The sequence below is a fragment of the Acinonyx jubatus genome, chromosome C1, assembly GCF_027475565.1.
Source record: "Acinonyx jubatus isolate Ajub_Pintada_27869175 chromosome C1, VMU_Ajub_asm_v1.0, whole genome shotgun sequence".
NCBI lineage: Eukaryota > Metazoa > Chordata > Mammalia > Carnivora > Felidae > Acinonyx > Acinonyx jubatus.
In genome coordinates, this window is record NC_069381.1 from 99,100,726 (window position 1) to 99,128,384 (window position 27,659).

General features: G+C 48.9%; 1 protein-coding gene across 1 annotated transcript in view; it reads left to right on the top strand.

The window, feature by feature from the left end:
• TENT5C (terminal nucleotidyltransferase 5C) overlaps positions 1–4,809 on the top strand; it is a 46,521-nt gene extending 41,712 nt beyond the window's left edge. Inside the window, exon 4 of the transcript XR_008295188.1 lies at positions 2,434–4,809. The gene's annotated coding sequence lies outside the window, so the exon portion shown is untranslated. The remainder of the gene's footprint in view (positions 1–2,433) is intronic.
• The last annotated feature ends 22,850 nt before the right edge of the window (positions 4,810–27,659 follow it).

Sequence of the window (27,659 nt, forward strand, 5' to 3'; positions counted from 1 at the left end):
TAAAATATATGTGGTCTTGTCTTAACACTATGTTGTCTTAATACCATGTACAAAGGCACGAGGTATGAATATTGCTGGTGTGTTTAGAGAAAAATGGGATGTCCACTGTGGGTAGAGTAGATTCGTGTGGAACCACACAGGCTGGTTCCCAATGGGCTTTAGCCCTAGAAGAGCTACAAGGCCTCAAAACTGCAGTGCTGGGGTGCAGAGAGGGCTGTTCTGGGGGTTAGCAGTCCCTACTGAAATGGGCAGCCGGCCAGGCCCCACTGGACACTGCTGGGGCAGCCCAGCCAGGCTTCTGGGGGTCACGCTGCCCCCCAAGATCTATCTCGCAGCTGGGAGCAGGGTGCTGAGTAGTAACCCCTCCCCACACATTCTTCACATCAGGGTTCCTGATGAACTTGGTGAAAACCCAGCCCCTCTCCCACTGTGTATGTTGCCAAAGACAATCTCGGCCCTTTCCAACTCCTCTCTAAGGCTATCAGGGTGCCTCTCCCTCCACCACACCTCTGCGTCTCCCTGACCCTCAGGTGAAGAACTTTGCCGCTTTGTTGTGGATCCTGCATCCAAAATTCTCCCAGTAAAGGTGAGGGATGGATGAGGAGAGAACACAGTTCCTCGGACTCTATTCAGAGCTCTACAGGTGTTCTATGTGTCAACCACATGTCATCTGGTTTCTCCCTCCTTGCATTTGAAAGGATAAGCTTGCTTCAAGCCCTCACTCCACCTTTCAAAAGTTCTAAGCCTTTCCTAAGATTTTCCCAAGCTTACCCTTTGTGGTCACCTCTGACTCTCAACTGCTGATTCCACTGAATCTATTCATTTTATCTCTGTGCTGTTCCTGTTCTTTGCCCCAGTGGCTCCAGAGCCCAAACTCTTCCTCTTATATAATTCCATAAACCCCCCAAAATCATATGAGGCACAGAGTTAACTGTAGACTTGACTGAAAATGTATAGGAGGAGGGATTTTTGTCACAGCAGATACAAACCCCGATAATGCCCAGGACACCCAGTTAAATTTGAATTTTAGATAAACAATAATTTTTTCATTGTACGTCCCCATTTTTTTTCTAAATCTGGCAACTCTGACAGCAATGCCAACAACTTCAAAGTAAGCCATCAGGCATTCTGTTCTTGGCCTTCCTCGTATTGGGGATTTCTCATGGTTGGTGTCACTGCTGGTCCCCAGTTCCCGCTATCTTGCTGGCTCCTTGCTCTCTCCACTACTCCCTGTCCCCACCCTTTGTTCTACTAGAGGTTAGCTTGAGTATCCAAAACCATCCTGCTTCTGAGCACAACATATCTACTCCCCTGCTTCTGAGCACAACATATCTACTCCCCACTTACATAAATATCATAATAGCATTTGTTAACACCCTTAAAGTAGGCCAGTGTGGTGACAGCAAGGCTTTGTCTTCCATTCAAGATGGTTACAGAGTTCCCTCACTGGCTGTGGTGTTCCTGGTGGAGGAGTTGTGCTAGGCTCAACTATTCACACATTCAGCACACATTTATTGTATCCCCATGACCTAATAGGCCCTGGGTATAAGATGGAAAATAAGATGAGATCTGGGGCACTGAGTGGTGAGACCTGAGTGCAGGTGGCCACAGGCCATTGTAGGTGGTGCAGGGTAAAGGAACACACAGTGAGCTGTGAATCCAACCTCAGGGGCTAATTTCGGAGGGATTCCTGGAGGAGGTATCATCTCAGCCAGTCCAGGATGATAAAAGGGAGTTTGCAGGTCAAGAAAAGGGGGCAATGGGGCACCTGGGTGGCTCAGTTGGCTAAGCATCTAACTTCGGCTCAGGTCATGATCTCGTGGTCTGTGATTTCGAGCCCCGCATCGGGCTCTGTGCTGACAGCTCAGAGCCTGGAGCCTGCTTTGGATTCTGTGTCTCCCTCTCTCTCTAGCCCTCCCCTGTTTGTGCTCTGTCTCTCTCTGTCTTTCAAAAATGAATAAATGTTAAAAAAAATTTAAAAAAAAGAAAAGGGGCAAATACTCTAAACAAAGAAAGTATAGGTTCAGGGAATAATAGAAAAGTTGGTGTGGGAGAAGACATACAGGACAGGCCAATAAGATAGGCTAATCCAGTGGGTTTGGGGCACCTCTATGTTTGTCATACATGCCTGCTTACAGCAGAAAGAACTCACCTCCTTTTGTTCAAATAAGAAAAGACACTGTAAATGTATTCGTTTCCTATTGCCATGTATTAAATTAGTGCAAACTTAGCACCTTGAAACAAACACAGTATCTCATAGTTTCTGAGGCAGGGATGAGAGCATGGCTTAGTTGGGTTCTCTGCTTCAGAGTCTCTTACAAGGCTGTAGTCAAGGTGTTGGCCAGGGCTGGGGTCTTATCTGAGGCTCGACTGGGGAAGAATCCACTTCCAAGTTCACATATGTTGTTGCTGATAGAATCCTGTTCCTTGCAGATGGTTGGACTGCATGCTTCAGTTCCCTACTGCCTGTCACCCAGGGAACACCCTCAGTTTCTTGGACATGAAGCCCTCCATAATCACCACTTGCTTCATGGAAGCATGCAAGCCAAGAAGGCAACAGAATGAGTCTTCTAGCAAGATCAAAGTTGTGTGTTTATGTGATCTAATCACAGAAGTGACATGCCATCACCTTTTGCAGTATTCTGTCGGTTATAAGCAAGTCACAGGTCCTGTCCACACTAAAGAAAGAGGAATAAACAAGGGTGTGAATACCAGGGGGCAAGGGCCATTGGGAACCATCTTAGAATCTGTGTACCCACTAAGCAGTAGTGAATTGTGTGTATACATGGTGGGGGATGAGCAGGCACTGGTGGTTCCCTAGGCAGAGGGAAGTGCCATATTGAGTGCAAGAGAGGTCAGGGAGCCCTCCCCAGGTTAGACTTGCACCATACCCACACACCGTAGCTGGCCAAGGAAGGAAGGCTGGCCTTCTCTTATCCACTCTTGCACTGGGATGGCATCCTATTTCTGGAAGAGGCTGGATGCCTATGAGCTGGGTTGAAGCTTGCTGTTTTAAGCCATGATGAAAGGCATAGGCCCCTTCACCCTTGTTTCACCCTTGGTGCCCTGTATACCTTGCCAAGGTGGTTGATGAAGACACAGATCAGAGTTGTGAACACAGGGATGGGAAAGAAAGACTGGATTAGGATTTTGAAGCTAATATGGGAGGACTTAATGACTCATTGGATGTAGGAATAATGGTGTCAGAGGTGGAAAAAATAAGTTTCTGTAGCAGGAGATTGGGTAGATACCGGTGTCATTACCAGAAGAATCATGGTAGAAGGCTTAGGGACTCTGGTCTTGCTGCTTTCGAGGAGATGATGCTGGTAATTGCCAGTCTAGTTTCGGTGCCCAAGACCGGGGTGAGGGCTAGGGATAGACAATTGGAAGTCGGTGAGGGGGCGTAACTCGAGCCTCTGCTGTGTATTCAAAGCACCCAAGTGAGCAAGAATTGGCCTGAGACAGATTCCTCGAGGAGGATCCACCCACAGAGAGCTAGCAAAGGAGGATACAGCGGGCAAGTGTGAGAAGAAGCAGCAGAGATGCAGGCGGGGAACCAGGAGAGTGTGATGTCCCTGCAGTCAAGGTAGGGCTGGTGGGCAGCATCAGAGGTTGGCACGGACTGGGGAATGGACATAGCACATCACTGTGACTGCAGAGGCAGGTGCAGGGACAGAGGGGGACAAAGCCCTATTGCAGGGGGGCTGAAGAATAAGTGGGAGGCAATGACCACCAAGGGTGGCTGATTTTTTTTTTCCAAGAAAGGTCAGGAAAACTTAGTAGGCAAGAGCGGGAACTTAGCGAGCTACCTCTATGGCTCACCAAGTGAGTGGCATCTAGGCAAGCTTCAGCCTCTCTGAGCCTTGTTTCCTCCCGGGCCACAACCCCAGGGGAACAGGGACAAAAACGGGAATAAAATTGGCCACCTCATAAGGTTGTATGATGACCTTTAAATGATATGGTGCCAGTGACAAAGCGGTGGAGAACATCTCAGAACCTGACTCTAGGCTTCTGCTCCTGCCAGCCTATTCTCCACAAATTGCCTTTTAAGAATGTTTCACCCCCCACCCCAGCTGAAATGTCTCCTCCTCATGTGGGATAGCATCCGAAGTCCTTGTGTGAGTTTGTGTCTATCTCCCCATCCTCGGTGAGTGCCTTTCACAGCCTTGAACATTCAAAGTTCCTTCAAAGCCCCATTCAAGCTCGGGGCTCATCCACATGGAGTTTCCCATGCATCCATCACCTGGCGGTCTCTGCCTCACCCACTCTTCAGCTAAGTGGTAGCTTAAATGTCACTTCCTAAAGCCGGCTCTGATCCCTGACCTAAGTTATGCTCCCTGGTTCTCTTCTCCAGTGTCCAGTCCAGTTCCAGGCACCCAATAGGAACTCAGTGAATGTTTGTCCATGAATAAATGAGAAATGGATATCAACAACTGGCTGCGTGAACTTGGTTGGACTGGCCAATTGACCTCTCTGGGCTTCAGAGCTTCCTCGCCTTTAGTCTGGAAGGAGGACTGTACCTCCGAGACCTGTTTCGGCCTGGCAATCTTTGACTCTAACTCTAGGGTCTGCTCGGATTCACTGGACAATCGTGTGGGTGGTAGGTGGGGTGGGAGGAGGCTGAGGGCCATGGCAGAGGTGTGGAGTGTCCAACCTGATGGACAGCCCCCAGCTGTGACCTGCTGGACAGGAGCTGGGGGACAGTCAGAACCAAAACCGTGGCCTTACGCTTTTAGTGTTTGGGCTTCAATTCAGTGAGTTGTGAGTCTGAGTCTGACATCATGGTTAGACCAGTAGTGAGTCTACTTCTGGAGAAGAGCTCTACATGGTCACGTGAACAGGCTCAGGCTCGGTGCATACACAGGCCACACACACACACACACACACACACAATGCATACAATGCACATTTGCAATTACAAACACAAATGCACAGAAATCTCTGAACACACACAATGTTCCGGGAAGTCCTTCCCCATGTCCCTGAGCCCAGGGGCACTTTGTCACCCTCTGAGTCTCCAGGGCATTCTCTTCTCTCACCTTCCGGGGCCTCCCTGTCTCCACACAGCCCAAGCCTGTGTCAGCCCAACCTGCACCCTGGGGATGTCACACTCTCCCCCGGACCTAGAAAGTAAGGCTCGGGAAGGGAGAATAATTTAAACAACTCTCCAGGTGCACAGCTATTTGCATCTCCACAGTCTAAGAAGCTAAAAAAAAACCCCAACAGCCGAGGCCTGGTCACTAGAAACTTGGGGTTGCACATTACAGGTGCAACTTTCAAGAGAACTGGAAAAGGGTGATGTGCAGAGTTGGAGGGGGCATGTGACCCGGGCAGCTTCAGCATTTACAAAATGAGCTCACCCATGATCTCAGTTAACCCTCACAACACTGTGTAGCATTTTTGGGGGGTGGGGCGGAAACTGAGACTTGGACGTGTAAAGTGAGTTGCCCCCAGGCATGCAGTTGTAAGTGGCAGGTTCAGGACTGGGCCCTGGCTGCACAGCCACTCTCCTCGCCACCCCTACCAGCTCTGCCTCTCGCCCCTGGCTCAGCCCTACTTCTGGGGGCTCCGCCTTCAGGCGCACCTCCCTCGAACTTAGCCTTCTGGAGCCCTGGCCTGTGCTGAGAGGGGCGGGGAGGGTGGTGAGTTTTCTGGAAGCTCTTGAATGGGCATTTTTGGGGCATGACTGGCAGGGATGCTCCAGCCACAGGCTCTTGTCCCTTGCTGGTTCTCAGAAGGGCCAGAGGTCTCTGGAGGAAAGCAGATGTGAGTCAGAAAGACAGAGGCAAACAGTCACATGTGCATACTGGTGGCCCGGGCGTGGAAACGTCATGTGCTGACTAATTCTCGAAAGTTGACAACCTAAAATCTTTCTGAAATGTAATGCCTGGCTAACAGTTTCATCAGCCCGAAGACACATCTCCCCCTTTCTCTCTCTCTTTCACACACACACACACACACACACACACCAGGGTTGTAGAACTTGAACATACAGGAGTTTTTCAGCCTTAAGGACCTTAGAGTGCATGGACCCCAGTATTTCCCAAGGAACCTTATAGTCAAGAATCACATTTAAAGGACAGGTTCCAACCTGGGTCCCATTCTAGGCCTCGGGAACCAGAATCTCTAAGAGAAGAGCTAGGGAGGCTGAGCGTTTTAGGAGGTTCTCTAAACCAGCACAGTTTAGAAATGAGCAGACCAACCCCATCATTTTATAAGCCAGGTTTTAGTGATCTAGAGAGGACCCTTGAGCTGTCTAGAGTCATTCACCAAGGTGTCAGCAGGATAGGCTTGTGAATTCTGAGGATGAGGTCCTGACCATGTGCAGGAGGAAGGATGCAAGGACATCAGAGTCACGGCACACATGCCCTGCATTAGGACCTGTGCTCGACAACTTGACCCTGACAGCGGAGGGAACCTCCCAACTGCCAGGGTCTGTGCTGGTGCCATTTAATCTTTGTAGCGATGCCTTGCTGGGAAGCACTGCCCGACTCACGGAAGAGGCACGGAAACAGGTCCGCAGAGGCTGAGTGCTTCCTGGGGCCCCAGAGTTATAAAAGGCAGGTCAGAACTTGAACCTGGATCTAGAACAAGTCTGCTTGCAAACTCTGCCCTGTATTAGCTCTCAGACACTTGCCCCTTCTCATTTCATCTGAGTCTCACGAAAACCTTGTGATACAGGCGGTTTCTCTTTGAAAGATGTAGAAGCTGAAGCTCAGGGTGGCGAGGCGACCTGCTGAGATCGTGCAGCCTTCAGCCATGACGCTGTGAATCCCAGGCTGTCCACCACCGAAGCCTGCACACTTCTCAACACCGGGAGTGGGAGTGGGGGCGCTCAGAGGCTCCTTTGGGGGCCCAGACACCTCTTCTGACATTCCCACCCCTGTGCTGTCCGTTCATTCCCCCACCTGTGTCTTCTGATCCTCTTCTGCTCTGATGTTCTAAAGCCAGGCTCAGCACACTGTCTGCAAAGGGCCAGCTCGTGAATATTCAAGGCTTTGCGGGCCCGATCGGTGCTGTTATAGCTCCTCACCTCTGAGATGTGCAAGGAGTCACAGATGTGTGAAGGGATGAGCATGGCTCAGTGAAATGATTTCTTGAGGGGTAGTTTGCCCATCCCTGTTCCAGAAGAATGCCAGGGCTGTGTACCTGAGCTGGTGTTCCTTGGCTTTTGTTCTGTAGGGGAAAGAAAATGCATCTGCATGAGAAGGACATGTTTGAGAAGAGCCCCCATGGGTCTGGCTTCGGAGAACCTCACGCCTGAAAAGTGAGGCTAGTGCCTAGTCCTAGTTCGTTCACTCATTCATTCATTCCCTGGATGTTTTTGAACCTGCGCCATGTGGTTGACAGGGTCTTGTGGGCCAAGTCTTGGTGAGACAGGCAGACAAGTTTTTGCCCGCACAGAACATGAAGCTCAGTTGAACCCCTGGCTCCCGACGTGATGAGAGATGGCTAGGGGTATAAAGCAGGGACAGACGCGACTGAGCTGGAAGCTGGGGAAGACTTCCAGAAGAAGCGACCTTGAAGCTGAGACCTGAAATATGGCAGAGAATTGCCCATGTGATGGCAGGGACAAGGCAGGATGTCATCAATGCAGGGAAAGGAACCTCAAGTAACAGACTTTTGAAGGTCATTGGTAGGAGATACGTGCACGGCTGAATTGACCCTCTGGGGGAGATGGGATTCTTCTAGATGATGTAAACATCTGATTTTCCCACGGGTGGGGGAACCTGGCTGCTCGCTGATTGTGTTCCATGATCCAAATGGCCCAGGCTCTGTCCTAGGAGAAGGAGGGCGTGTAGCTGATGTTTTGTGTTAGTTGGTGAATTGACACAGATGTGGACAAAACCATGCAAAATTTCCATTTGTTTCTTCAGTTTTCCCTCTGAGCAGAGTCTGTGACATCACCCTTAAAAATCCAGATCGCAAACTCTGGGGAATAGAAGGTTATTTTAAAGGCACATGCTTAGAACTTGACATTTGTAATGTACTCTTTATTTAACATGTGAAATAACTTACTGCTTTTTTTTTGAAAAAAAAAAAACATGAAAACGCGGGGCGCCTGGGTGGCTCAGTCGGTTGAGCGTCCGACTTCGGCTGAGGTCATGATCTCGCAATTTGTGGGTTCGAGCCCCGCGTCGGGCTGTGTGCTGATGGAGCCTGCTTCAGATTCTGTGTCTCCCTCTCTCTCTGACCCTCCCCCGTTCATGCTCTGTCTCCCTCTGTCTCAAAAATAAATAAACGTTAAAAAATTTTTTTTAAACGTGGAAACGCATACCGAGTAATTGCTTGTTGCCTGGGCCCCAAAGACTCAATGTAGCTTTTTAAGGAAAATATAAGAAATGCCAACTATACAAGTACGTTTAACTGATACTTGATTCAAATCCTAGTTTTATTGGCTATTTTTTAATATGTTTCCCAGAACTTGTGTAGGCTTAGGAGTGTCCGTGCCGGTACATTGATTCAGCTGTGAGCACAGGAGCTGTGGGATTGTATATCACTGCTCGTGGATAACCTCCTTCCCCAACTGGAGTGTCATTGCTGCTCAATGGAAGCCACGTGCCCCAGGAAGGGGTGACTGTGTGCTTGGGGATGACGACAAAGATGACAGTGTCTGGGGCAGTGGAGATGTCACAGCATGAATGAAGATGACACATGATTCCCACCTTGTACCTGGGGTCTGGGCTCCCTGCTGGTGATGCAAGATCCCTTGGAAGGACGCTCTGAGCAAGTGTCCCCCCAGGGCTGCTGGCTGTTCACATGGCCCCAGAGCCTTGAAACACACACTCCAGGAACCGAAGAGACCTGAGGGCTTCCGGTACAATCTCTGGGGAAGCTGAGTTTTACCTGTGAGAATGGTGGAACAGAATCTCCGGAGCAACCCAGTGCAGTTCCCAAAAATCTCACGTCCGGCGGCTTTCCTGAAAGTCATAGCATCTAGGCCATTTCCAGGATGAGATGGGAGAGGATGGGCATCGAGGCGGGCTGGGGTCCGCTGGTGTGGGGGCGAAGGTGGCCGGGGAACGACCTGCAGTCCACAATGACAGGGACCCCAGAGAAGGGACTCAGAGTCCTGGTGTGATGAGGAAGAAAGCTCACCTTGAAGGGGCTGGGTCATGGTAGGGGGAGACCCTAGATTGGAGCATCAGTGTTTACTGTGGTTCTGTGGGCGCGACTGAGGTTTCTTGGTTTCGTGAGCCGAAAAGCATCTTGTTCTCAAAATCATGCAACCGACGACCCATCTGGGAGGAAGGAAGGGGCGCCTCATCTTCCAGGTGTTTATTTCTTCCCCAGTTCTAGGCTTCCAGAGGTCAAAAGCTTTCTGTTCATGCTTTACTTATCAAACTTGATACAGAAGCCCAGCCGGGCGCGGGCCCACTCTTGGAATGGCAGTAGGCTCCATTCTGAGCGCCAGGTCTGGTCCCATTTAGTGACTGCCTGGACGGCTTTGCCGAGACGACCCTTAGGCCACCTCTGGCCCTACAGGAAAGAAGCTGTGATCAATTATTGATGACTGCTGTGGACGCGCCACCGACTTGGGATCTCTGCAACGAAGGCGTGTTTCCTGGCTACCTGGTCCCACATGCGCAGTGCTGTATATGCTAACAACTGTTTGCTGAATTCAATTTAATCTGCCTGGCACTGCTTCCCTCTTGAGTGGCATCCAGAATCCGCATGGCTCGACAGCTTGGCGGGTACAAAATGACAACTGCCTTTCGAGTTCTCTGGGGAAATCTTGGGCAGAGCAGGAAGGAGGGGGGCAGGGTAAATGCTTTCTTCATTCAACCACTGTTTGGGGAGTCCCTACAGTGGGCTAAGCAGTGGGGCATGTGCTAAGGATGTGTGGTGTGCGCTTATCCTGGGGACACTGTGGAAGCCCGTGTCTCTGCTCGGGTGGATGGCCGCCAAGATGCCTCCCTGCTTGGCGGAGTCAGAGAAGTCCCACTACAGGCCAGAAGGCTGCTGGGCAGGTGGCTGAGGGGTCGGACGGGGAAATCCTCAGCCAGATGCCTTCCTGTCCAGCCCTTCTCAGAAACCTCTACCCGGGCTGCCGGCCCCGACAGGTGGCCCTTCCTCTCCCCACCACACTTCAAGTCTCTTGGTTCCCTCTGGGGGTGCTGGCAAGTTCGACCGGGCCAGTGAACCCTTCTCTTCGTGCTTGTGCGCACTGCTGAAAACTTGAAGCACTTCTAAAAATAAGCTGGTTGCCCTTGGTTCGTGCTAAATTCTGGTAGTTCCATGAAAAGCAGATAGAGAAGGCAGAAGGTCCTCTGGCTTGAAATCTACCAACTTGTGGCCACTCCCAACTCCTCCCTGAGCCAACTGGGCAGGTCTGGTTTCTCTGGTCCCCTAGATAAGAATTTCCAGAGAACCTGAGTCGCAAGAGTTTAGTTAGTATTTGAGTAAGTCATGATGTATGCTTCCTTGTGATTGGTTCCTAAAAACTCAGAATTGCCCACTCGTGGACTTAAGTGGTTAAATAAATGGTTTGAGGTTGCAGGAAAAGTTAATATTGCAAGTCATAGATCTTTGAAGACTAGCATATAAATAAAAGCAGGAAACTTTTTTGTCTTGTTTTGTCTTCCGTGCTTTGGAAAAGGAAAGAAACTAACTCTTTACCTGGTGAAACATACTTTCCAATCTCTTCATACACATACACATCCTTGTATGAGAAAGAGACCATCCTCACACCCGCTGAGATCACGTCCATGCCTGAACGGAGAGGAGCACACACTCATGTGGATGTACCCTCACCTTGTGTTGTGGTTTCCAATTCTCTGCCATGGTTGGTTTGTAAAGATTTGAATATCCCACAACATATGGCTTGGAAATACACAGCTGTTAGCAGCTACTTCTCATTCACATGGGTTTTTCCCCCCCCAGACTCCCCTCCGTTACACCAGGTATATATCATGAATACACCCAGTTACAAGTTCCCAAGGATCCCAAAGCTTCCCCAGGTGTGCGTCCCCACTTTGTACTTCTGGAGGCAGCACGGCTGGCAGGAAGGGTGTGGCCTTTGAAGTCAAAGGGACCCGAACATGATCCACGTGCTGTGTGACCCTGGGCAAAGACTTGATCTCTGGAGCCTGGGTTTTCTGATTAGTAAAAGCATCGGATGTGAGGCTGCCTGCTTCACAGGGCTGTGGTTAAGATTAAAGAAGACGACCACATAAAATCGACGCTACCTACCTGGTCTGTGGTGGATGCTTAACCTCTTTCCCTCTGTAACCAATGGGAGAATTTTATCCATTGTTAGCGTAGGGAGGGGGCTTAGGGGTCATGGCCAACCCTGTACCTGGGCTACTCTGGTTGTCTTAGCACCCCTGCCCTGAGCACCAGCACCAAGTCCCAGCCAGCAGCAGGCCCTCTGGGAAGGGCAGAAAGACCCAAGTAGATAGAGCCCCTGGTTGTGGGGCCCAGGCTCCACCAGCTCTGGCGACTAAGGAGGAACATACTTCTACAGGAAAGAGCCCATTTCATTGTCAGGCATGTCATGTACTTGGAAATCACTTGCCGAGAGATTGGACAAGGGCAGCCTCAAATAGTGGAAGATGAGAGATGTGTTTAACAGATGGAAGCAGCTCCGTGGAACACGGTACAGACAGCCTACTAGATGGATGTGCAAGCTTGCTCTTCCGTGGATGGTGATGATACCACCCGGCCCGGGTATCATTCAAAGGGTTTATGCCTTCCTGAACCCTTCCGACTATTCACAGACCTGCTCTTCAAGTCCAGACTTGGACATCCAGCTATATTCTTGATATCTCCACTTCAATGTTTAGTAACAACACATCTCCTGGTCTTCACTGCCATCATCCCAAACATGTCCCTTCTGTAGGAAAAAAAAAAAAAAAAGAGTAGCCCAGGGATGGGTTGGGTGGGATGGGGGTGGCTGTCTTTTGTGGGGGATAAACCCAGAGAACCACTGTTGATCTGTTCATGCCTCAAATTTGTTCCCAGAATCAGGGCGAAGACATGATTCATTCCTTTGCAAGTGCAAACTCAGCTCAGGGAATGTAGTTTTCTTTTCTCCTGGATAATATTAACTGGGCACGACCATGGATCAAAGCCACAGTCATGGCCACATCGTGTTACTTCTGGGCAAAAACAAAACAGATTCAAATGTGAATATGAGCACATATATTTCGAGAAATCTAATCTCGGTAGCTTCAAATCTCAACCGCCTAGGTGACTGGGCATTAAGTCTGGTTTGTGATGACTTTGTGTGACTATCTGACAGCTTTACTGGAAACCTCCTCGTCCTCTGTGGGAGAGAAAAGAAGAAATGACCCTTTGACGTTGTCTCAGAAACTATGGCTAGGACTTCCCCACTGTGAAAACGCACATAGTCACTCAGAGACCCTCTTTGAGCACAAGATAGTCACAGGGAGGCCATGTGACACGGGAAAGTTATGAGGTTTGGGCTCTAATCCTGATTCATCTTAGAAAAATCACTTATCTTCCCCGAGTCCCGACTTCCCCCACAAATAATGAGACGGGTAGACAGAGCACTAAGATTTTTTCCAGCCTTGTCATTTGTGATCTTAGCATAACCACAAAACTCACCGATCTGCAGGACCTTCGTCTACATGTTTGTCACCTTCCTTTACAGCCAGTGGGAGAGTCTGCTAAGAGGACTCATTGTCTCCTCCTCGGCCAGTCCTTTCTCGATGGACCTTCGGTCACTGGCGACCTGGGTGGTCCTTCTAAATATACAACTGATGTCTTTTTCTTCTATTTAAAATTTTCCATCGAGAACTACTGACCACTTTTCCTCTTGACAACAGGTTGCATTTTTCTGTCTCTTCACATGTCTAGTAATTTTGTGTTATGTGCTGAACTTTGTGAGTGACACTTTGTAATAAGCATGGATTTTCTCATCTTCCTTTAAAGGTGGGGCGTTTTGTTGTCCAAGCAAAAAGAGACAGAGAGACACTTCCCTGTATTTGTGTTTAGCAGGTAGTAGGGTAGAAAGTCCGCAGCCTGTCTCTGCCTCTCGGAGACTTGCGTCTTGTGCCTTTTCTCTCTCCACCCATCTCTCTGTTTGCTTCGAAATTCACTCAGTTTTCTCATGGATAATCTCAAACAAAAGCAAGTGTTTGGCAGTGTATTCGATTCATTGTGCCTATTTCTGGAAGAAAAATCAAAACAAAATAAAAGCGACAATAGCAAAACTTACACTTGGTAAAATTATTTTTTAACCAAACAATCAGAAAAACAGTAAGAGACCCTAGACCATATTAATTCATATAAAATTTGACCTAGGGAAATCAAAGTTGATACGAATAAAGGCATATAACCTCCTAATGGCAAAAGCTCTAATCAGTACAATAGGAGGTGAACAAAAGAAAGAGACCAATGAATAAAAGCTTTGCTGTGCAAAGCAAAGGAAAGAAAAAAAGAATAGATGGGCAAAAACAATTCTGGGAATGTAAAAATAAGGAAAAATAGGAAACAAGGGGCGCCTGGGTGGCTCAGGTGGTTAAGCATCCGACCTTTGATTTCAGCTCAGGTCATGATCTCATGGTTTGTGAGTTCGAGTCCTGCTTGGGATTCTCTCCCTCTCCCTCTCTCTCTGCTCCTCTCCACTCCACTCACGCTCAATCTCTCTCTTTCTCTCTCTGTCTCTCAAAATAAATAAATAAAACTAAAAAAAAATGAAAGGATTTAATTGCATTGTGTAGACAAATTGATAAAGGAAAAATTGGTTCAACAGAATTCATGCTGGGACATATTTGCTTAACAAAAATTCATTAGTGTTTATGTAATTCTGATTAAAAACATTTCTAGTGAAGGGGCGCCTGGGTGGCTCAGTCAGTTAAGCGTCCGACTTTGGCTCAGATCATGATCTCACGGTTTGCGGGTTTGAGCCCCGCGTCAGGCTCTGTGCTGATGGCTCAGAGCCTGGAGGCTTCTTTGGGTTCTGTGTCTCCCTCTCTTTCTCTCTACCCATTCCCCACTCATGCTCTGTCTCTGTCTCTCAAAAATGAATAAACATTTTAAAAAAAAAAGAATTAAAAAAATTTTTTTCTAGTGAAAACATCGAGATGAAGAGTACTGCAATAGGGGCATGTAGTCAATAATATTGTCATAAAGTTGTATGGTGACAGGTGCTAACAACACTTACCATGGTGAGCATTGAGTCATGTATAGAATTGTCAAATCAACAGGCTATACACATGAAATGAATGTGACACTGCATGTTAATTATACTTTGATATAAATAAATAAATATTTTTTAAAAAAATGTTTTAGATGTTTATTTATTGATTTTGAGAGAGAGAGAGAGAGAGAGGAGGGGCAGACAGAGAGGAGAGAGAGCATCCCAAGCAGGGTCTGTGCTGTCAGCACAGAGCCCACTGTGAGGCTCAAACCCGTGAACAGTGAGATCATGACCTGAGCCCAAACTGAGTCAGATGCTTAACCAACTGAGCCACCCAGGCGTCCCATAAATAAAGTTTGAAAACATCCCCAGGATGCAAATGATGGGTTCGGAATGCCCTAGGCACCATTGTGCTGTTCTCCACGTCTTTGTCCAAGGTCATCCTTTATCTGGAAAATACCCTTCTGAGTTGGCCACCTGACCACCTCCTCCTCACCCCTTGGCCCAGCCCAAGCGTTATCTCCTGGGTGAAGCCCTCCCTGTGATCGGGGGCACAGCTGGCTCCTCCCTTTCTGTGTTCCTGCCACCCTCTGTCCTTCCCTACGTGGAGCTTTGCTGTGTTGCATTAAACACACACCTGTCTGGAGACTGTGAGCCCTTTGAAGGTAGGTGTTCTTCCGTGCGTCTTGAAAAAAGTGGCACATGGTACCCCAGTACCCAGTGGAGTTTGGGTTCAATACCTATTTGTTGCATTTATGAGTCAGTTAGCATGAAGCCCAGTCTGGGCACCAGAAGGGGAGCAGAAGAGGTGCCCGAGGGTGATCAAAACACAGCCCTGCCCTCAGGGAGTGCACTGTCCGGCAGGCTGATGGCTAAGGTAGGTATTAGAGCCACAGCAGGAGCAGCTGAAGGAATTGAACGTTTCCTTCCTAAAAATACAGTGGGTGTTTCCTTCCCATAATGACACATTGACCTTAAAAAATGGAAACATTCATTAAAAAATAAGATGAAGAAAATCACCCGTGTTTCTGTCACATACTGTAGCTATTTTAACTTTTTCAGGCTTTTTCTTTCTACGATTGGGGGCTTTTATGCTTTTTTAAATTTTGAAATAATTAGAAACTCCCAGGAGTTTGACAAAAATGGAACAGAGAGCTCTCATGTTTTCTTCAACCAGTATCCCCCGACAGTAATGTCTTACATAAATGTGGCGAAATATCAAAACCAGGAAGTTGACATTGGCACAACCGACAGATCTTATTCAGATTTTATCAGTTTTGCATGTTATGGTTATTATGTGAACATGGTTATAATAGGCTTGCGTGTGTGGTCTGTATTGTCATTTTTCAATTTGCTTTATCACGTCCTATTGAGTAGTCTTCCTAACCATCATTTATAATGACTGAATAATGCACCTCCATCCACCCTGTGTGGCCCTTCACCAAACTCTTCCTCTGTTAAAGTGTGGGGCGCCTGGGTGGCTCAGTCGGTTAAGCGTCCGACTTTGGCTCAGGTCATGATCTCACACTCCGCGAGTTCGAGCCCCGTGTCAGGCTCTGTGCCGACAGCTCGGAACCTGGCGTCCGCTTCGGATTCTGTGTCTCCCTCTCTCTCTGCCCCTCCCCTACTCATGCTCTGTCTCTCTCTGTCTCAGAAATAAGTAAAAACATTTTAAAAAGCTAAAAGAATTTTGCATTGCTTCCGTTTCATTGTTATGGACAACATCGTTCCGTATTTTGTATGCTTTTTCTTATTTTATACACACCTCTATATTTTATATTCTTTCTTTCATAATACTTTTTTCTTAAGATGGGAAAGTTTTACACGTATTTTGGGGTGGGGTCTGATCAAGTAGAGAAGACACAGAAGGAGGATCTGAGGGCTGGACAGAGTGTGGGAGAAGGTGGGGTGTGGTAGGCTCATTTCATCAATGATCCCAATTCTTTACGCCCCACCCCACAGCCAAGCCTTTTCCATGTAACTTTGAAGTGCTTCCCCAAATGCACAGTGTTTGCCTACTCCTTGTGGTGCACTTTGCTGTAGAATAGGGCAGAAGTGACAGTACGCCTTGAGTTTGTCACTGAGGTTTTCTTTAAAAAAATTTTTTTTTTAATGTTTATTTATTTTTGAGAGACTTAGAGCACGAGCAGGGGAGGGGCAGAGAGAGAGAGGCAGACACAGAATCCGAAACAGGCTCCAGGCTCTGAGCTGTCAGTGCAGAGCCCAACGCGGGGCTCGAACCCATGAACCGTGAGATCATGACCTGAGCCAAAGTTGGATGCTCAACCGACTGAGCCACCCAGGTGCCCCTTTCACTGAGGTTTTCGGCTCTGAGCAATTTGTACCCAGGATAGAGGTAGAGGGAAAGAAGGGAGAGTGCATTCAGCTCTAGATAAGGCCAGCCAGACTTTCCAGAAAGAGCTGCGTGGATTGAGTGCTGCACTTTGCCAAGACCATTTCTCTTCTGCTTCAGACGCTGGAAAGAGAGGATGCTGACATCTCAAATGACTTCATATAAGGAATTAAACTCTTAAAGGTTTCTATCTCAGCTGTCAGGGCTGAGAAGTCAGCAGAAAAGAGAAATTAGACCTCTGTTTAGGGAAGCACAAGATGGGCCACTCCTGAAGACCAGGATTGCCATGGACAGTTACGCAGGCTGCACCCTGCAGAAGGAAAGCTGACCAGGGACAGTGTGAGAGGCACATGAGTGCAGTAAAGCATGTATACAACTAGAGAAGAGCAACCCCCCCACCCCACCCCCACCCCCCGCCGCCCCAGCTTCTTTTAAACTCAAGAACGTATCTGCAGGATCAAAGTGCAGGTTTATACTTTGGGTACCAAAACGAGCTTCAGTGATAAGAACAAGGGGAAAAGCGCACCAGAATTAGATATAGGATGTCCTCAGCATCCAAGAACCACGTGGTTTGTTTGCTGAACCCATTGAGATGCAATAAAAACTAATTTTTCACCCCACGGAGAAAGCTGGTTTAATTCTGGTTAGCATGGTGCCCCGAGGGCTGCGTGTTCCCAGGGAATGTGATGAGAGAAAGTAAAAAGAAAGGAGATTCCCTGTACAGAATGGCTTTCCTGTTCTCTAAAGTGTAGTCATTCTTCAACTCCACATTTGGGCGAGGATTCCCGTGAATACGATCTCAGAGGTCAGCACCATGTGAGGGGCTCACGTGAGGAAATCCCACGAGAAGAAAGTCCTGGGCTGGGTGGGCATGGGCAGATCTTCCTTGAGTTCATATGAGTCAGAGTCTTGGGACTGGAAGGATCTGAGGGCTCATCTCGACTACACTTTCATTTAACAAACGAGAAAAGGGAAGCCCAGAGAAGGAACGGGACTGGCCCAAGGTCACACAGCTCAAGAATAGCGCAGCTGAAATGAAAACCCAAAGGTTTTTCTATCTCTTCCTTTGTTCTTTTCATTGCCAGCAACCCCTCAGAGCAGGCCGGCTGGCTGTTACCACACTGGGCCAGGGAGGGGCTCGAAATCAGGGTCCAGAGTAAGTCCTCACGTCAGAAAAGAGCTGGTGTAGGCAGCCTTCATTAGGGCCCTCAGCACGGCACTGTCACTGTCCACAAGCTGCCTGGTCACTCAGTGCCTCCCGTATTCGGGGTGCATCTTGGGGTTCCCTGCCTGGAGTGTGCTCCTGGGACTGTCAGACGTTGATCACATCCCTGCCTGTGTCCTTCCCAGGTCAAGCGGGCCTGAACCCAAGGTTAGGGTTCAGTAGCTGCTCTGTTTGTGGAATTGCATGTTATAAACCTCCTAACAGAAGCCAAACATTGGGTTTGGACACATTTTTGGATCAGGACCAATTGGGTTTAAACTCCTAGAAGGTCATCGGAAATGCTGCTTTTCCACGAGGGACGGAGAACCAAGTGAGCCACGGGGGCACTGAAGGGAGGTGAAGATTGTGATCCCCAGACACTTGGGACCGCAGGCCCCAACACGCAGCCCAGAGACTGGGCTCGGGGGATCCAGTCCTGCCCTGTCTCTAACTGCTGTGCAGCTTTGGGCAGTTCCCTCCCCTCTCTGGGCCTTGGATTCCCCACCTAGACACAGGGGGGAGACTGGATGGTCACATCCGTCCCAGCTGGGCCTTCCTTCCAGCCTCTGGCCATGTGGAGACTCGGAGCCACCAGGCAGAGAAGAGGTTTCCAGACACTTCCTCTTGCCCCACCCTGCCCCTGCGTCCAGTTCCCCCCCTGGCATTTTCTATTTTGTTCTCTGTCTGGACACAGGGCTCGTTTGGCTCTGTTTCCCAGGCTTCCCTAGGAAATTGTCTTTGCCTGGAGCGCAGTGATGCATAGGGTGCCTGGCTCCCTCTGGGCTCTGGCCCACGGCCTCCCGAAGGCCACAGAACAGCTGGGGTAAAGGGGGAACCTTCCTGTCCTGGGCAGCTGCCAGGCAGCAGGGAGGGGCAGGGGCTGGCTCTGTCCCCAGGGTCACAGGGTTATTACCTTCTCCACAGCTGTCCTCCTCCACCATCCCTGGGGAGTTAGGCGGGGGGAGTGGTGGGGGAGAAAGGCCTGGACACTGCTGTCACAGCAGGAGGGGAGGAGGGACAGTGGGGGCAGTCCCAGGGAGAGGAGAGTGACTCCACAAGTGTGAGGTCTGGAGACCAGCGTGGGAAGCCCCCAGGACAGAAAGAGGACCGGGCAAGATAGGGTGCAGCCTGGAGGAAAGCACTGCTCAGATCCCGCTCCCAAAAGGAGGTGTCCGATCCCAAGCGGCTTGGCTCAAACCAGAATTTATGAACCCCTCATATTTTACCTTAAAAACCCAGCGCTTGGTACATGATAGGTGCTCAGTAAACGTTTATGGAATTAATCTGAGTTCGGCCTGCTACTGGACATCTGCACAAACCCCCTGATTTGGGAGCCAAACCCACGCTCCATGGCAAGCTGGGGCTTCTGGAGCCTCTGCTCCCTGCCTCGTGCCCTGTCAGGAGCCCGGCTGGGTGAGAGGAGGGTTCTGGCTGCACCAGAAGGCACCTGAGCTGCCGCTGTGGCTTGCCGACCAGGTTTCCGGGGGGCCTAGAGCAAAGCACTTCTATTCCCCGGGCTTCAGTTTTCCCATCTGTGAGCTAGAATGGAGAGGTAGGGATGGTAAGGTCCCAGCGGGCCCCGGGGTCTCAGCTGCCCATGCTTCTGGGATCCATCTGGAGTGTCTGGAGTACCCCGGGAAGTGAGCACCTCCGTCTAATAGGGGAAACGCTTGGGGAGAAACTCACCTCATTAGGGGCAAAGAGCATCCAATGCTTTGCGTCATTTCTGACCGTCTCTTGAATGTTGCATAATATTCGGTTTCTGGCTATGACCAGAAGCTTGAAAAAGGATTTTCTTTGCAATGTGATTCACGTGGATACGTGTTCAAAAAATAGCAATAATGCCAAAGCCTGCATTTTGCTTTTCAGATTTGTCCATTCATTCATTCACTCATTCGGCGAACATTCACTGGCACCACAATGTGGCAGGTGGTGGGGATGACCAGGAGACTCGGCGAAGTAAGCAGGAAATTGCACCACGATGCGCACAGGCCTGTGAGAGTGGTGTGAAAAAAAGTGTTCAAGGTGGCTGGGGACGGAACGATCAGGGTGTTATATGCTCATCACCATCACTCCCCGAAGAGGACACAGTCTATGGTGGAGGACTTTGGAGCTCAGAGGGGCTAAGAGACTTGCCCAAGATCACACAGCCCATACCTTTGGATTCCAGATTCAGTGCTGCTTCTGTTACCCCACAGCCATGCACATAATGTCATGAGTCACCTCCCTTTGGAGTTCCTTTAGTGAATCACTTTGGCTTTATTTAAGCTTTTTTGGTTCCCACTTTTAAAGAATAATAATAAAAGTAGCTGCTTACCCACTTCCTTTATAAAGCTGAATGGTCTAATAGGCTTGTATTATCCTTTTCTTAAAGGATATTATATTCTCCTTTAATTTAAGAAATTAAGAATTTCCTTAAGAAAAGGAAATTTCGTATTTCAAGATTTTTGTTACGAAACACTGCTGGACAATCATTTCTATGCCTTCCCAGAGCATCCAGGAATAGACACTTGCCCACCTTTGTGAGGCGTCAGGATCATCCTTACCATGGTGGGATCTTTTTTCAGCCTCCCAGATGTCACCCTTTCTTTCCTTTCCTTTTTGCCTTCCAGAAATAATATGCTTCTCCCCCAAAGAGCCGGGTCACACAAAGCAAGACAGAGGCAGAAGCTAGTGAAACCCTTTACCCTGCTGTGGACACTCTTCAGGATTGTCGAGAGAACGTGAACACGTTTGAATGAAACCCCGGCTTTGCTGTGTGACGCTGGCCCAGTTATTTAGCCTCTCTGAGCTTCCTGAGGTGATTTGTTGCACAGACATATCGACACATCTCACAATAGGACACGAGGATTGACAAAGCCGTTGCAAACATGCCTCCTTCGTGAAGAGAGGGTGCACATCGAGCTCCTGTGGAGTGTGCGTGGGTAGGGTGGCCTGAATATTGGAAAGAGGTTAGACTTTGGAGTTATGAGGTCCAATTTCAAATGCTTCATGTGCCTTGTTAGGAGCGGTGTGACCTCGGTCTGGCATCCGAGAGCCCTGACGCTCAGCAGCAAATCCGAGGTAACCATGGTGCCTGCCCCACGCACCCCACTCCAGAATCATTAAGCACCAATGAAGCCGAGGCATCCTCTGACCAGGAGGTCTGAGACGAATGATGTTGGTCAGTGCCAGGACCTAGGCCAGGTTTCCCCTTCAGCAGCTGTGGTCCTCCAAGGGAACAGAGATGTTTGGAAGGCTGTAAGATCTTGCCAAGACGAGAAGAGGAAGCTGAAGATTCCTCCCTGCCTTCGCCTCCCTCCTGGGTTCCCTCTTCAGGCCCACGTCTCCCCGGCTGGCCTGCCGCACTCTCGGGTACACTTTTCAGAAGGGCCTTAACCACATTTCGATAAATTTTAATATTAAAATTTCAACTAAATTTAAATATTGAAGTTACAATTTCAATAAATTTTAAAATAATAATAAATATATTTTTTAAAGAAAAATTATAAACAAAACGTTTTTATCAAAAAAAAAAAAGAGAGAGAGAGAGAGAGAAGAGCCTGTCCCCCTTCCCGCGGGAGCAGCACCCACCCCTGCATCTAGTCGGAGGGCCTTCCCAGGAAAGGCAGGGGCAGTTGGCTGGCGTGGGCACCTGTCACAGGGGCCCCTGCTGTTCCACACCCACAGCTCTTTTTTCTTTTTTTTTTTTTTTAATGTTTATTTTTGAGATACAGAGAGACATGGAGTGTGAACAGGGGAGGGGCAGAGAGAGAGGGAGACACAGAATCCGAAGCAAGCTCCAGGCTCAGAGCTGTCAGCGGGTCTCGAACTCACCAACTGGGAGATCGTGACCTGAGCCAAAGTCAGACGTTCAACCGACCAAGCCCCCCCGGCGCCCCACACAGCTCATCGTGCCCAGGCTCCAGCCCCCTAGTTATAGGTTCTCTCCAACATGGGCCCAGCCCAATGGGAGTCAGGAAGGAACGGCTGGGTTATGGATTTGAACACTGGAACCCTCTCGGAGGTCCCCTGCTGGGAAGGCCCGCTCAGGCTGCTCTTGAGGGGTAAAGAGCAAAGCAGAGTGACTGGGGTGAGTTCTGCACCCATGGCCAATTCTGGATTCTGCCCATTGGAAATCTGCCGGCTACCTCCAGGTGGCCAGCGAGGGCGTGTCAACTCCACAAATAAGGAAAACCGGATAAGAAGTAATGTTTGTCCCTCTGAACCAAGTGTGATGGTTTTGTGATCATTCTGATTAGGCTGCTCCAAAGCCATTGTTTTATCCACAACGGCTCTCCTCCATTTTTTATTTTTTTAAAGAAATGGAGGACCATGACTATTCACCTTCCCTTTGCGATATTATGTCTATTATCTTGTTTGATTCAGACAGGTTGAGACCCAGATGACTGCTTTTCACGTCAGATTTCCCTCCTTTAAGCCACAGATCCATAAGAACCACACGTCTGCAGTGAATGGTAACTAAGTAGAAACTAGGTGGTAAAATTTGAAGTCAAGATACATAATCTATGTCAGTAATCACGGACTGGAAGCCAGCTGTCGACATGACCTGAGGTAGCAAGTGCCAGATCAGTACGTCACGTTGCTGGAAAGCCCAGCATCAGGTCTTCTAGGAGAGTGGTGTCTCTCCTGTAGCATACCTTTCTTGAAAATATTTAACTTACAAATAACTGTGTAAACATGATTAAGGGCTTTCTAACGTATACAGTAAAACCTTGCATGTCAAATAACTGGTTCTGTGAGTGTTTTGCAAGACAAGCAAACATGTCTAATAAATTTTAACTTGATAAACGAGCGATGTCTTGCAATATGAGTAGTACGTGATGCCGAATCATGATCACAACTGAGCCAATGGTTCTTCTCTCTCTCTCTCTCTCTCTCTCTCTCTCTCTCTCTCTGCAGTATTGTGGGTGATTGTCTCCATGCTCGGATGCTCGGTCTCAGGCTGTGGTGTTTGGCAGAAGCGAGTGATTTTTCAGAACGTTGCAAGGTGCCCACAACTGGCACTTGGGTATTTTTTGTCATTGCAAAGCACCTATGGACACTCTTTTGCCTTTCCACACAAGAGTGAGCTTAGGAATGCTTTGCTTCATTCTAGTTCAGGCTGCCTGCAGATGTAGACCCTTTCCTCTGCTGCCTTATTGCCAGTGACATTAAATACAGTATATGACAAGAGTTTATTAATACTGTACTGCAGTTGACATTCCTTAGTGATAGTGAAAGTCGCCCGTTACAATAACCCTCCTCTCTCTTGTTTCCCTCACCCCAGCCACAAAGATTTTCAAAGGTAAATGCGGGTTAATTGCTTTGTTTTTCTTTATATTTTGTATTTTCTTTATTATTTGAATTATATTGCAATATTATGTATTGCAATCATGTTTATATGAATATATTTGGGTTGTGGAATGAATCATCTGAGTTTCTGTTCTTTTTCTTATATTTTTTTTAATGTTTATTTATTTTTGAGAGAGAGAGAGACAGAGACAGAGCATGAGCAGGGGAGGGCCAGAGAGAGAGGGAGACACAGAATCCAAAGCAGGCTCCAGGCTCTGAGTTGTCAGCACAGAGTCCGATGCGGGGCTCGAACCCACAAACGGTGAAATCACGACCTGAGCCAAAGTCAGACGCTGACCACTGGGGCAGCCAGGCGCCCCTTGAGTTTCCGTTATTTCTTACGGGGAAACTCGCTTTGATACACAAGTACTTTGGATTACGAGCAGGCTGCGGGAACGAATTATGCTCGCAAACCAAGGTTTCTACTGTGTTTCAAAAATAACTGGTGGAGAAAACCCGTTAGCATTTTCCATAATAACACACAGAATACAGTTGAGGAAAGCTGCCTGAAAGAGAACCAGCACAGATAGATTCTGCAGCCCCCAGGGAGCAGCGCACAGGTCCAGCCCCCGCCAGGCTCTTGAAGACGGGGCACACTGAGGTTCTGCAGCCCTGCTGATGTCCTCCTCACATACAGTGTGATATCTGTCTCCCCTCTTTCCTGAGAGGGCATCCAAGCCCCAGCCTTCCTTCAGTCCATCCAGTTTAGAGCTGGACCAGATGCGTGAGGCCCTCGGTCCACCTTGCACCCCAGCACTGAATACTTCGGTGACAAGGAACTCCCCTTGGGGAGCGACAGCCTATTTTATTTTCACATCACTCAAATAGTTGGTCCTTGCAGAGAGCTGAAATTGCCCCCTCCCCCACCCCCTGTGAAATTTCACCCTCGGTTCCGGTTCCTTCCTGGGAACCCAGGCAGCATTTTGCCTTCTTTCACATGACTACCTTTCAACAGACAAAACGTTCCAGTTCCTTCAACTTTGGGAATGGTGGTTCTTAATAACTTGGAGGCTTTGGACCACTCCTTAATGCCACAAAAAGTGCGGACCATCATCCCAGAAAAAGTCTGCATGCACCGCTCCCTGCTCTGAGCCCATCCGTGGATCCCTCCAGAACCCACGGACCGAGGTAGAAAGCCTGAACTGGAACGCTAAGCCAGACTCCAGAGGAGGAAGGGAGCTCACCACCCACTCTCCTGACCTCACAGAGACTCTAAGCCCCTCGATGCCCCCGTCTGCACCTGCCTTCTGCTGCCATCCACTAGGTAATAAAGGGTTAACCAGTACCTTAGTTTGTTCCCAAGGAGGAGGATGGATGAGGGCACCCCCAGCCCTCTCCACCTCCCCCTGAGCCTGCCCCAGGAAGATGTGTGACTTCAACGCCTGCTGAATCCCACAGAATACTCCAGGCTGACCTCCTCTCCTCCTCCCATTCACGTTCCTACCTGAACGAGCGTCAGCCCCCAAATGCCCAGAGATCAGCCTCTGCTGCTCTTTGGTTTCATTTCTCCTTTTGTTTGTTTGTTTCCTGAACTGAAGCAGGAAAGAGATGCCCCTCCCAGTGCTGTCATTTTACAAACAAAAATGGGATGATACAGCACCCACTGTTTCGTACACTGCCTTTTTTGTTGGTGGTGGTTTTGCGGGGGGGGGGGGGGGTGTGCTTAATAATATACTAGGCTGCTTCTCCATGTCCTTAAAGTCTAAATTTCGGAGCAATCCTGGAGAGAGGGGGGCAGGGAAAGAGAAACATAGAGACTCAGGAAGACAGACTGAGAGGAAAGGAAGTGAGGCAGAAGGAGGGGAGATCTACGGTCGGACGGAAGCTGAATCTCATCTCGAAGGGGTCGAGGGGCAGGGCAGGAGTGGGCTTTGGTCTCGGGTGGCTCAGGGATATTTTGCTGCCCCTTCCACACACAGACACTTAGCACATTTGTGGGAGTCCTGAGGGCCATGCCTGCCACCGCTCGGGCTTGGGGAGCTTGGAGGCTATTCAGCTCCGCAGGAGAAGCACACAGCCTGGGCTGGGCCGGGAGGGAGCCCTGCCTCTCCACATAGACCTGACTTCTCCAGCCCTTAGCATACTGGTTGCCCTCCAGAGATGCAAACTGTTTTGGCAGTGACTTTGTGAATGTGCTTGCATCTGTAATCACCAACAGGTTTTTTATTTATTTATTTAAAACTTTTGTATTTTTGTTTTACAGAAGTGTTCTATAAGCACCAGTCCTTCTTGGGAAGCGTCCGCTGCCCCAGGCCCCCTGTCTCCAGCTGGGGCGGGCCACTCTCCTCTAGTCCCATAGCACCCAGGCACCCCCTGTCCTGGCCCATGTCACACTGGGTTGCAGTGATCTGAGAATGCAGTGCTGGCGGGGAGGGCCTGGGTGCTGTTCACCTCAGTGTCCCTGGAGCCCGGCTGGCAAACTATCCTGTCAGGTGATTCTCAAACTGTGCACAAACTGTGCCATGAGGAGCCCCGAAAGGAGGCGGCGGCTTGGGGGACTGTGGATATGACTCTGCCCTCCCTTCCTCTTTAGTAAAGAGCACCTCTGCTTGTTATGATGAAGTATTGGGTTTCCCAGGGAAACTGCACTTTAAAAAGAGACTTCTCTGTTTTAAAACAAAAAGTTTTAAAGGATCGCCAATCCAGTCTGGTTCTTCAGGTTATGTGTATTTCACATATTCAAGGCACCTGCAGAGGAGATAAAGTTGAGTACCTGAGCACCAGTCTGCTCCCTTCCTCTCTCCTCTAGTCCCCGCTGTCTTATGTGCAACACCCCTACCCCCAGCCCTGTGGACTGAGTCCCTGTGGTAGAATGAAGATCCTTGTCCTCTGTTCAAGGAACTTGGTCAGGGACAAGCAAGAGGAGGATGTTTCTACGGGACAGCAAGCCTTTGTGCCCAAATCACTCCAACTTTATTCTCTTAGATCAAAACCGCATCAGGCATTTATGCATGACCGCTCTGGGTAACTCCAAGATGTGTCCCAGTATCCTACGGCTAAGTTGGGAAGCTGATACCCAAACATCTGGGATCATAAGTGTCCCAAAGGCAGGGACAGCTGCACAATTCCCCTGTACACTGTGCAAGTGAAAACAGCACTTGTGGTGGAAAGAACGGGGGCCCTGGGTCCAAAGATCCGGATTTTGGTCTCCAGTGTCTACTTTATAACTGTGTTTTCAGACGCAGTTATTAACTCCTGGGCCTTGGGATCTTTCTCCCGGAGCTCTTTATTCTGATTACCAAATGAGATAATACATGTGAAGAGCTTTTATAAGTTATAAAGGCCTATTTTTAAGTGGTGATTATTATTGATGTTGATGATAAACCCGAGCCTGGAGAAGGGAAGGACAATCCCATCCTACCGGCAGCAGAGGGGACCTTGTCCCAGAGAGATGAGGCCCCAGCGATTTCAGAATTTTCTTTGCCAGATGGCTTGGCTTTATTCCCACCCTTGAAAAGAAACAGGTTGTCCAATTCCTAACCCAAGTCTATGGAATCCAGAATGTCTGATGGACCGTGTACCCTGGGGGTGCTGATGGGAAAGGCCAGTCCAAGCCAGCGTGGGCTCTTTTCAGCAAGGTCCTGCCATGGACGGGTGCTTATTTGCCCTTGACCTCTACTAATGGATTCACTGCAAAGTGGTAGGCAGCTTACTTGGGGGAGGCTCTTGGGGGCCAGCAGTCATACATGTCAGGCAGATCTGTGTAGCCCAAAGCCACTTCCCGTTGGCTCCCCCTGCTGCCCCCCAGCAGTCCCTGACCCTCCAGCTTGTGGGGAGCAGCTAAGGGGTTGCTGGAGGACCGGAAGCTCACCCAGCAGCCAGAACTTCAGAAGTAGACACATGCCAAGGAGGTCCCAGAGTGGCCAAGCCCAGACTGCAACCCATTCTTTCTGCTTCCAAGTCCAAGAGTCTTCCTCTGCCACGATTGGCCTCTACCTCTTCTAAGGAGGACACTTCCTTGTCCTTCACACCCCAGCCTTCCTATTCCGCCTTCCCTGACTCCAAGCACTGATGCCTCACCCTGGCTGAAGTTTGTGTTTGTAACGGCAGTTAAGAGGAAAAAAAATGTTCATGGTCAACCAGTGTTGACTTAAATTAGTTTTTTACTTAAATATGTGCTTGTATGAAACTGGGTATAAACTGCTAAATCATACAAGCCTAAACCGAAGGTAAATAGGCCAATTAAATATCATATAAAGGGCGCAACAAGATCAAAAAGTCCAACATAGTGGAGGAGGTGGTTTTATTGAAGGTTGCTTTCCTCTCGTAAAATGACAGCCAAGGTTCAGGTTCTTTGGCACCTGGCTTTGCCATATACTGCATACCAGCTGGCTCTATTGGAACAAATGCAAAACCAGTTGACGTCGCATGGGCTACATGTAGAACAAGCATGTCATTTCCATATTACATATGCCTCTGTCCTTCACGCATTTGTTTATGCCAGTTAACATATTGCTACTTATTGCCAAGTGTCAAGGACGGCCTTGAAGCGCAGCCATGAGGTGGCATCGGATAATTCAGAACACACGCTTGTACGTTAACTTACCATAGCAACGAACACAAGGAATGTGAAGATTCTCCATGCCAAGCTCACGGACCCCTAGAATGTGTTCCACTGGTGACTGTTGGTCCTTGGCTTTGAGAAAAGGACAGGTCCTTGG